This window comes from Cynocephalus volans, chromosome 4 (genome assembly GCF_027409185.1).
Source record: "Cynocephalus volans isolate mCynVol1 chromosome 4, mCynVol1.pri, whole genome shotgun sequence".
Taxonomy (NCBI): Eukaryota; Metazoa; Chordata; class Mammalia; order Dermoptera; family Cynocephalidae; genus Cynocephalus; species Cynocephalus volans.
This window is the reverse complement of record NC_084463.1, coordinates 84499852-84510464: the sequence shown is the minus strand read 5'-3', so window position 1 is coordinate 84510464 and position 10613 is coordinate 84499852. Positions and strand designations below refer to the sequence as shown.

Sequence of the window (10613 nt, the reverse complement as noted above, 5' to 3'; positions counted from 1 at the left end):
CTGAAGGAACATTATAACAGCCAGGCTGAGGAACTACACAAACACTATAAAGTGGACCTGGATCTCTGATTCGAAAATATACCTTTTGAGGAATATGTTGTGCAACAAGAGTTCACTTCTAATAAGCATGAACATAAACATGATGGGAGGCCCAAACCCCGAGTTTAGATGGACATATCTGCAGTCCCCATCAGCACGGAGTCTTCACAAAGGGCTCAGAGAGGTGCAGAGGGTGCAGGCTCCAGGGAAAGATTCATCAGAGACAATTTGGGGAAATTATCCCTCATGAGGATTAACACAAGAAGGAAGATGGGGAAGAGGACAATGGCAGTGACTCCTCAGGCTCCAGCAGTGGGTCTGAAGATGAAGATGGTGAGTCTGAGGGCAACAGATCCAGCTCATCGTCCTCAGGGGACTGACTCCTCAGACTCAGACTCCACCTGAGCTTTATTCACACACTACAGGTTTGGACACAGAACTTCCTGAAAAATGGCCAGTGTCTAAATCAAAAGAGAAAGGGCGTCACCTCCCTGCCATCTTTTTGTTTCTTCTTTTTTCCTTCTTTCCTCTCTCCCTCTCTCCTTTCCTCCTTCCTTCTCCCTCTACCTCCCCCATATAAATTAGGGCAGGTTGGGAAGAAGGAAACTTGGAGCATACTCTTTACAGCAAATCAATGAACTTGGGGAGAGGGGGCTTTCCTGGGGAAACAACTGTAAGTAAGAGCTAGTATTGCCCCACTCCCATACTTCTAATAACCACCACAAAAAAATACATGCAAATTAAAGCTCTTGGAATGATCAGTGAGTTGATTTGCATTGCAGGGGACACGGCCAATTCCACTGAGTGGTCTTGAAGCAAGTAGATTTCTTCTCATCGTCTGCCTACCAGAGGTGACAGGGGAACACCTGTGAGACTATAAGCCATTCCTTCTCTGTGGAACTCTCCCTATGGACCCCTGCACTGGAAATGCAAGGGGGGATACTTGGTGGAAGGTGCTATGGATTGAACATCCCCCCCAAATTCACTGAAGCTTGAATTGTGTCCCCAAAGTTCCAGGTATTGGAAACTTGTCCCCACTGTGACAGTGTTGAGAGAATGGGAAATCCTATTATGGTAATTGAAAGGTGGGTTCTTGAAGAGATGATTAGATTGTAGAACTATGTCGCAGTGAATGGACTAGTAATGGTGGTCAGGGGCATGGTTCTGAGGGCTTTAAAAGGAGAGCACATGAGGAACTATCTCTCTCTCTGCTCCACCATTTTCTGCCATGTGAGACCCCTGCATTACTGTAAAGCCACCGCCAATGAAGACCTTCATCAAATGTGTTCCCTGGGCTCTGGACTTCCCAGCCTCCGAAACTGTAAGCAATAAATTTTATTTTCTTTACAAATTACACAGTTCCAGGTATTTTTTTGTAAGCAACTGAAACAGACTAATACAGAAGGGTTTAGTAGGTGCCTTTAAGAACATTTTAAAATCCTGTTCTCTCTCTCCCCCAATCCCTGAAGTAAGAAGTTGGCCATTAACAAGCTGGAGTGGCCACACTCATGAGAGCAGCAGGCTTACCACATGTATTTTTAAGTACTGAACTGCAAGTTAGATGATATTTTTTTCTTTTTGATTAAAAGAACCCCCAAATTTTAAAAACTCACGTGTTTTATCTGAATGAGCTGCTCCACTGATTTTCCAGGCAGCATTTCTGTCTTTTCTTAAAAAAAGCACCAACTCTTTTGTGTTGTTCTAGCAAGGGAATCTCCCCTTTAACATATACTAAATTCATATATATGTATGTATGTATGTGTATATATATGTGTGTGTATATGTGTATGTAACACTATTCTGTTCCACTGACGTGTGAATTCATGCTCTGGTACTACACTGATTCAGTGTTTTTGGCTGCTTGATATGTGAAAATCTCGACAAGTGCCCTATCACTATTGCTTCTGTTTTTTCCTGAAAGTTCTGGGCATTTTCATTTTTTTTTATTCCTATGAACATTATCATCTAATAAGTAGCTGCACATTTTACACATTTGAAAATAATTGGGTTGTTAATTTTGTTTTTAGAAATCTTACTGATTTACTTTATTGTGTATAAGTGTGTTTCTAGGTAAACAATCATAAATTCAGAAATAACAATATTTATACTTTTATAACTGAAATTTCTTTTGTTCTATATGTGTTGCTGTGTATATCTAGAACTATGTTAATTAGTAATGATGATATATTCTTTTCCTAATCGTGATTTTAAAATGAATGCTTTAAAGCATTAACGCTGGATTTACCACTACAAAAATGAGTCTAATTTGTAAACAGTAGAAATTATTTGTAACATAGTAATCAAATGTCTTTGTGCTTGTGTGATTACTGGTTGTTTGCCCTTGGGTTATTGATATTTTAATAAAATTTTCCTTACTGTCTATCAATCTGATTTTTCCTTCACTATATTAATTATTTTAATAGGTTATCTAATATTGAACCCTGATAACTTTGTAGAAATAAATCCAGTTGTTTATGCTTTATTGATAATATTACAAGAGTTTAGGGAAATTTTAGTATTTTTTATGTCAGGAAAATCACACTTATGCAAGACTTTTGGATATGTAAAATTCATTCTCCCTGTTTTAGTGTTCGACAATCTAAATTTTTATCTTTTTTTTTTTCCAGAATAATAAGTCCTCAGGGAAACATAGAAATTATTTAACATTAAACTGAAGCCCTAGGACTTCCTTTACTTTATTTCCTAGATAATTTTTTTAAATGTAGTTAGAAGAACCAGGGAGGAAAAGCTGTCATAGAATTGTTTCAGACACACAGACTAGGTGGAATTACATTTTTTTCACTTAGCAGAAAATTGGTGAAAAGGTGAACGGTAAGTATACAGGGGTCATTGTGGTGCTATAATGTGAAGTGTATCATGAAAGATCAGAGAAAGCACAGATAGCCTTTTTATCAGTGATGCTTGAGCTAAATCTTCAACAAGTTAGTAAGTCAGAGGATGGCTGAAATACTTGGTTCGTATATTTAGCACATTTACTTAATGTTCCAGGTGTCTTAGGTATTTTGCTAATCATTAGGCATTCATTTCCTTCAAGTACCATTAAATCTTATTTTCTGGCTTGGCCTTCTTGGTCTCCTTTGCTGTTGTCTGTTTCGTTTCATGGAATCCGTATATTCCCATCTTAGTCCACACATAAGTTTTTTCAGTACAAATTCATCTATTCTGAGTTCTATCCTGAGAACGAACTACTGCAAATATATATATATATATATATTCTGTAGGACTGGGACAACAGGAAAAATAAAAGAGAAGACCCCTATAAAATAAGTGGGGGGGGGGAATAGATCCAGGAGTTGGAAAAATGTAAAAAGCCATGTTACTGAACACTTTGAAAACAAGAGGAGAGCTCTAGAGTCAGGAAGCTAGGAGAGCTATCTTGACCCATCCTCTCCTCATGAAATTTCAGGAAAATAAATTTCATCTGAGTAATACCAATAAAACATGTTTTCTTCTTCATATTCAAGGAAAGTTAAGATGGAAGAAAAATACATTTAAAAAAAAAAAAGGACATTAGCATGATTTCACAAAATGACATCTAGAGAGGAGTTACTAGAAGGACCCCAACTGCACGGTAACAATCAGCTTGCCTCCTGTAGTCCCAGCCTCTGGAGAATTTGGCTGTGAGTGGGGATTTTAGTCCCCTGTGCCACAACCTTGCAGCACCAAAGCACCGCCTCTCTAGATCCAGCTCCAACACCTTCACTGGATGCCTGGAGCTGTTTGTAAAGGTCAGTGCCTGCACCCTGTTGTGATCATCTCCTCCCCACACATCCTCCCAATCCCAGGTCCCAGAACCCAGCCCCTAAGTAAATCAAGATACTTAAAGATTGACTGCACATTTGTTTTGGTAAATGTACAACCTAACGAAAGATATTCTACAAAAAGAAAAGGCAAACTGAATTGTTTTTCAGACATATAGACCACATGTTAGTTCTCATTTGCGTAAAGAAATATTATAAAATGCTTTCGAGAATAGTTCATTTCAGTATTACTATTTTTTAGCTCTGCTGCTTTAACTTAGTTTTGCTTTAAATTTATAGATTTTTTACTTTAATATTCTCAGAAAAATCAAAGTTCCAGAAAATCTCTAACTTATCAAAAATATTTTTTTATTCTCATCTATACTGTTTTCCTCATTTAATTTCAAATCAGGAACTCTTGTCCTCAAAACGTCAATAAATCTAGGTCATTAACCACAATAAACGTTTCTCTCATCCTTCCTATATGGCCGTTCTTTCCACCATGAAAAGAGTTTACGAGTCAGTTCTGACATAAATAAAATTTATAGATTCCTTCAACAAATAGTCAGGAGCTACTTACTATGTTTAAATTACACAAAACCACCACAGCCTTTGTTATGTTTCCCTCTTGCCCTGAAGCCAGTTCATATGGATCCACGACAACTTTGGAATTTGCTGTTAGGAATCTGCAGGTCGGTTAAGTCCTCAATACTTTCAAGAGTTTTACTTTTATTAAAAATCCCTGTGAAAACCGTCTTTCATAGGTTATTGCTCAAAATAATTTCAGAAGAAGTTTCCCTCGAGGCCTGAAAAATGACCAACCAGAGTCGGAGGTGACTACGAAGATTGCCAGCTCGCAACGCGACAGCAGCAGTGCAAGGGTCAAAGCATGAAAAATCGCAGGCGTAGGAAGAAGAGACCAGCAAGATGCTTGCACTTGAGTGCGGCGCCCTAGAGGAGGCGCGTGCGCTTCTGCTGCAGCCCCGTGCAGGGGTCCTCAGATCCCAGCAGCTTGGTCCCCGAAAAGTTCAGGCGACGCGTGCAGCCGTCATTTTCATTTTCTCGGAAAAAAGGAATATGTCATGATTGAGAACTTTACAAGATTGGCACAGAAGAAACTGGGATGGCAGAGTCAGTGATGAGATTAGCTGTGGAAAAGGGAAATCTTTTCTTGGAGTAATACTCATATATGTTGTGAACTTGTGAAAAGAACCGAGCATTAAATCCCGGCTAAAAAGTTTGGACATAAAATTATTTTACAGGGGTCTACCTAAAAACTGAAATTTGGGAAAATAATCCCTTGGTGTTATTCAGGAAGAAATACAAGTGTTGGAAGGGAACAGAAGGGGGGGAAGGTGGGGAATGAATAATTGGAAGACTGGAAAATAAACAAACGAGCATACAAACAAAACTACAGAGACCAAGACCAATTGATTTAGGTGTTTGGTATGGAGCAGAAATGGCCAGTAGAACCATAGTAAAGAGATACTTACAAAGTTGTGGTCTCTGAATTTATCAATGCCTTCCCTTGAGCCATGTGCTAATTAACAACCAATATTCCTAAATTGTTTCATCATTAAAATCCAATCTAATTCTAATCCAGGTAGTCACTGAAATAAATTCAATCACCTCTGAATTTTAAATACATTTGTTGACCAACTAGTGAATGTTCATTATTCTAAACAAGAAAACTATTTGAGAGGGTGATTTGGTTGTATTTATAAACATTTAAGTGAGTAAATGTATATGTGTGTATACATATATATAATTCTGAGATGATTGCATACATATACCCTGTACCCTGTAATATTATTACTACAGAAATTTCTATAAGTGTAAACAATGTTTTCGTGCAAGGATGCATATTGCTGCACTATTTCCAATTGAAAAAGTGTGAAAAATAAATATTTTGGTACATGGGAATAGTTTAACAAACTAGAGTGCATTCTACTAAACAGTATCAATACAAACTGCAGTCATATTTGGACAACCAGGGAGTGCATGTGGGACACTGGCTATACCATACATCCTGCGTGCAGAGTAGGTAGGCTATACCATCCAGGTTTGTGTAAGTACACTCTGATATTCCCAAAACAAAATTGACTAAGGACACATTTCTCAGAACTTATCCCTGTCGTTAAGCAGTGCTTAACATCTGTATATATTGATACTGAAGAATTTTCCTTCATACCCTATGCAATAAGAGTTCCTATTTTTTCCCTAGTATTTTTATTATAGACAGATAATGAAACACAAAGAAGCAAAAATAATTCTCCCTACATAGGGATTAATTTAAAAATATTTTAGTCACGCTCACAATGGGTAATCTGTGTGGACTCAATACCAATGTGTTAATTTACAATGATAGATACTGTTAAATTGAGCAATATATTGAATCATGAAATAAATTTCATATGCATTCTTGCTCTAAGCAGAACTATGTGATAAATCAATTAGAACTAGTCACGTTGACTTATTTTATGCTCATAAAATTTAATGGCATGTGATCTAATTTTTTTCATTTCTGGTATAAGGAAATAGTAAATCTAAAGTTCCATTGTATGTGACTACTTTTTTTCTCAGGTAATATTTGTGTGTGCATGCCCAAAATGCCACTCATTCTTTTAGCATTATTATAAAAAGCCACACAAAAAAAAGTGTTGCAGTATACAAAAGCCTTTAGTATGTTACAGTTTTGTATTGCTAATGATATTTTTCACAGGGGTCTATAATTACTAGAAGCTTTCTGTTATTCATATGCATTAAGAATATGATTTTATGTTACTTAAAATAAAAGCAACTACTCAACTTACATAAAAATATATAAACAAACAGTAATACATTAAAAAATATAATCAAGTTTTACAAGCATCCATAACAAAGAAGATTTTCTAGTTTAGAAAATCTAAACTAGATTTGTAGATTTTCTAGGAGTAGATTGTCTAGTTCAGAGAATAAAGATAAATATGTTAATAATGACAATAAATGGAATAGTTTCATCATACATTTCTTGACTGGAACAAACATTTTTATCAGCACCGCACTCTCCCGAGTGAGCCATGGGCCGGCCCATGGAACAAACATTTTTAAAGAAATATTAAGATTCACCAGTGTGAGATGGACAATATTTTGGTTGTTTATCAATAGCTTATATCTGAATTATTTTTTCACCATAGAAATGTATATTTATGCATTTTTAAGAATATGTGAAGAAAAAGTAATTTGATTTTTTTTTAACTGAGAATATACAATCCATTCTCACTGCTGAGGAACTTATTTTCTGAAATGTGTTTTTATAAATTAATCAGATTGATTTTTTTTCTAAATTTCATATATTTAATTTAATTATTTCAAATTTTGAGAATTTTTTATTATTCCATTTTCTTTTTAAAAGACACATTTTAAAAACTTTAAGCTAACGATGTAAATTTTAAAAAAAATTCTGAGGTCGAAAGATAACTTCTATTCCAGAGGTTCAAAGAGTTGAAGGGCAGGCAAATAGCTTACCCTGGCCCCTCTGTGGGAGGGCCTCGGTATCTAGTTCCCTCTCTTCTGCCAGCTAGAAACTGGGGCTCAGGGATTGAGCCCCTTGACTTTACAGAGCCCCAGGGTATGGAGTCTGCTATTTGGTAAGTTCTTGCCTCTGACTGAGAGAAGAGCCTCCCCTGCCCCAAAGTGAGAGTGATGGATGCTTGGCTTGTCTTTGGGTGAAAGTGAAATTCATGGCTAACTTTCTAGCAGCACTAGAGCTGCCTCACAACAGCTGCCTGAATTAGTTCTCATCCGGCCTGCTTCATCCTAGGTCAGATCCCTTCCCAGAAACCATGGCCACACTGCATCTGCCAGAGGGACCTTCTTGCTGCCCTAGTCCAGCTCATCTTTTGTCTTTGGTAGAAGTGGGGCAAGTGTGAACAGCATTGTTTTTGTAGTCCTTGTAGAACAGGTGCTGCCCTCCTGTCTCACTCTACCGAACAGAGGAAGCCACAAGGCCATGGAGTCCTCTGGAAGATTTACATAGACCAGAAGGGATCAGAGCAGCTGTTTTTCCCAAATTTCCACCAACCTGCCACCAGCACAGGATACTTGAAGTAAGAATAAGAGGCTCGTGTTTCCACACTGTACAATCCAATTTGAAATTTTTTTTTTTAAGTTCTATTTGTTTGCACATCCTAAAATCATCTTGGGCAACTACTGTGCAGCATCATCTCTCATATTCATCTGTTTAAAAGGGAAGTTTCTTAGAAAGGCTACCCAACTGTGAAGGAGCCTGTGCAGGCTGCAGAGAGTACCTTTTTCTCTGCCTCACAGGATGGGGATCAAGGGCTCGGTCTGGTCTACTCTTGAAAGATTGGTGCTGAAGATGGGAGTGCAGGCCCAAATTAGGGCCCTGGGGCTCCTGTGGAAAAGCATCAGCTGGAAGTGAGAAAAATGAAGTTTCTAAACCAGATTATTTGGGTGTTGTTCATTTTTGGCTTCCACGACCCAACCAGCCAGAACTTTTACCAAATCTTGGTTTTCGGCTCTTGAGTTCCCAGATTTACTGGAAAAGTTACCAGATCAAGGTTTGATGAAAACATTCCTGTCAAACAGTCCTACCTCATTTTTTGTTCAGGTTTTTTTGAGATGACTTTTTGTTGTTGTTGTTGTTATGAATATTCATGAGATACAAAGCTGATTGTCACTCTTCGTGCCCAAGATGTGAAGGCCAGATCCATACTGGCAGCATGCCCATTACCACAAATTGCGATTGTACCCCATGTCCCCCACCCAATTATCCCCAACCTCCCTCCCCCTCCTTCCCCCCCCACTCCACTTTGTATCCCAAGGAATGTTCTCTCCTTCTGCAAGTCCAATGCACCACTGTGGTCTTTCTTTCCTTCCTTCTTTCTCTCTTAGCTCCTACTTTTAAGTGAGTACATGTGGTGTTCATCCTTCTGTGCTTTGCTTATTTCACTCACCATAAGTTTCTCCAAGCTCATCCCTGTTGCTGCAAATGGGAGAATTTAATTCTTTTTTATGGCGGAGTAGTATTCCATACCAGTTTCCTTATCCAGTCATCCATCAATGGACATTTAGGTTGGTTCCATATCTTGGCTATTGTAAACAGAGTTGTGATGAACATGGGAGTGCAGGTATCCCTTCAACATGATGATTTTTCAGCAGGATGATGGCAGTAGATACCAGTGAAAAGTTCAAAGAAATGTGACACTCAAAACTGAACCTTTCTGCTTACCTTGATAGCAATTTCTAGAGCCATTCTTGAAGGTTCTTGACTAGATTTTTCTCAGGAAAGGTAGAGGCCCTTATTCCTCTATGTAGGACAGGAATTTAGCACAAAAAGCTCTGAAAACTGAGAATATACCATCCCTTTTTCTCTCAAACAAATGAGACACACAACATCTATAGATTTTTTACTTTCTGATTATACAAGTATCACAGGATATTTATGAACAGTTTGAAAAATACAGAAAAACAAAAGAATAAGAAAATCATTTTAAACTCATTATCCCTAGAGAAAATGTATCAATATTTTGGAAAAAGGATATTATTTTACTAATATAATATAGATTTATATGCTTCACTGAGGAAAAGATGGTGCTAGAAAAATTGGTTAAGAATTGAAAAATAGATTTCCTGGTTCATAAGCATCATGATTGTGCTTTCTCACATCATGATGTCAGCACATTACTCATCTGACATGAAAAAAAAAAAAAGGAATTGAAAAATAAAGCCCTTGGGATTGTTTATAAAAATGGTGAGTCTTCATGAGAGAGCAGTTATGCTTTTGGAATTCAAGATCATTTTTAAAAAGCACAACTGTAAAAACTTGCTAGATCATTCACTTAAAATGTATACATAAATATATTTTAAAGACTTAAAGATCAGGCAACAACTCTCACTCTTTCCAAAAACTGCATTCCCAGAGCTGAATCTCTTAGTGTGAAGTGCATCAGGAAAAGCAGGCACAAGATTTAATGATTAAGTTTTGACAGAATGGGAATATGAGTTCTTCCTTTTTATTTTTATTTTTATTTTTATTTTTATTTTTTTTTTTAATTTTTATTTTATCGATATACATTGTGGCTGATTATTGCTCCCCATCACCAAAACCTCCCTCCCTCCTCCCTCCTCCCCTCCCCCCCAATAATGTCCTTTCTGTTTGCTTGTTGTATCAACTTCAGGTAGTTGTGGTTGTTATATCTTCTTCCCCACCCCCCGGTTTGTGTGTGTGTGTGTGTGTGTGTGTGTGTGTGTGTGTGTGAATTTATATATTAATTTTTAGCTCCCTCCAATAAGTGAGAACATGTGGTATTTCTCTTTCTGTGCCTGACTTGTTTCACTTAATATAATTCTCTCAAGGTCCATCCATGTTGTTGCAAATGGCACAACTTTACAAGAAGAAAACAAGCAACCCAATTAAAAAATGGGCAAAAGAGCTAAGCAGGCATTTCTCTATGGAAGATATACAAATGGCCAACAGACATATGAAAATATGCTCGACATCACTCAGCATCCGGGAAATGCAAATTAAAACCACACTGAGATACCATCTAACCCCAGTTAAGATGGCTAAAATCCAAAAGACTCTGAACGATAAATGCTGGCGAGGTTGCGGAGAAAAAGGAACTCTCATACGTTGTTGGTGGGACTGAAAAATGGTGCAGCCTCTATGGAAAATGGTATGGAGTTTCCTCAAACAATTGCAGCTAGATCTACCATACGACCCAGCTACCCCACTGTTGGGAATATACCCAGAGGAATGGAAATCATCAAGTTGAAGGTATACCTGTTCCCCAATGTTCATCACAGCAC

General features: G+C 37.5%; 1 pseudogene; it reads left to right on the top strand.

Annotated features, from left to right (window-relative positions):
• Positions 1-309: 309 nt before the first annotated feature.
• Positions 310-10613, top strand: part of LOC134374989 (tripartite motif-containing protein 43-like) — a 22518-nt pseudogene continuing 12214 nt past the window's right edge.